Raw genomic sequence first — 777 nt, 5'->3', positions numbered from 1 at the left:
CAAACTATCTTCTTCTCCTTTTCCTTCTCCTTCTCCTTCTCCTTCTCCTTCTCCTTCTCCTTCTCTTCCTCTTCCTCCTCCTCCTCCTCTTCCTCCTCTTCCCCCTTACCTCCCTCTCTCTCCTTCCCCCTCCTCCCTTCTTTTCTCTCTCTTCTTCTTCTTCTTTTTTTTTTTTTGGTACAGGGGATCGAACTCAGGACCTGCTCTTGCCAGGCAGGCACTTATGCCTCTGAGCTATCTCCCTGGCCTAGAACAAGCCATCTCTAATTAGAAATGTTTCACTCAAAGATTGTACTGTTAACATATGATCAAAGGGACTTTTACATTATTATAAAACCATGCCACTACACACATTACCTGTAGTTTTTTAAAATTTTCATTAATTGGATAAAGGGTCTCATTATGCAGTTCAGACTCATAATGATCCTGTCTCAGCCTCCCCAGTGCCGGGATTGCAGGTGTGTGCCACCATGCCCAGTTTTGGTGGCTAGCTTGGCATGGCATGCAGTACCGGAGATTGACCCTGGGTCTTTGTGCTTGCCAATCAGGCTTTCAGACTGCTGAGCTGTTGCCCAGCCCTCATATTTGTGTCCCAAACTGTGTCATAGGTAGATGTGGACACTGCACATCTAGAAAAAAGCAAAAAGAAAAAGAAAAAGAAAATTCCTGTGAGAGACTGGTGTGCACCTGTAATCCCAGCTCTTGGGAGGCTGAAAACAGGAGAATCACTAGGAGTCCAATCTATGTAGTGAGACCTTGTACACCCTGTATTAAATA

This window comes from Octodon degus, unplaced genomic scaffold, assembly GCF_000260255.1.
Source record: "Octodon degus isolate 3935 unplaced genomic scaffold, OctDeg1.0 scaffold00344, whole genome shotgun sequence".
Lineage (NCBI taxonomy): Eukaryota > Metazoa > Chordata > Mammalia > Rodentia > Octodontidae > Octodon > Octodon degus.
The sequence above is the reverse complement of the archived record's forward strand: the minus strand, read 5'-3'. Positions refer to the sequence as shown.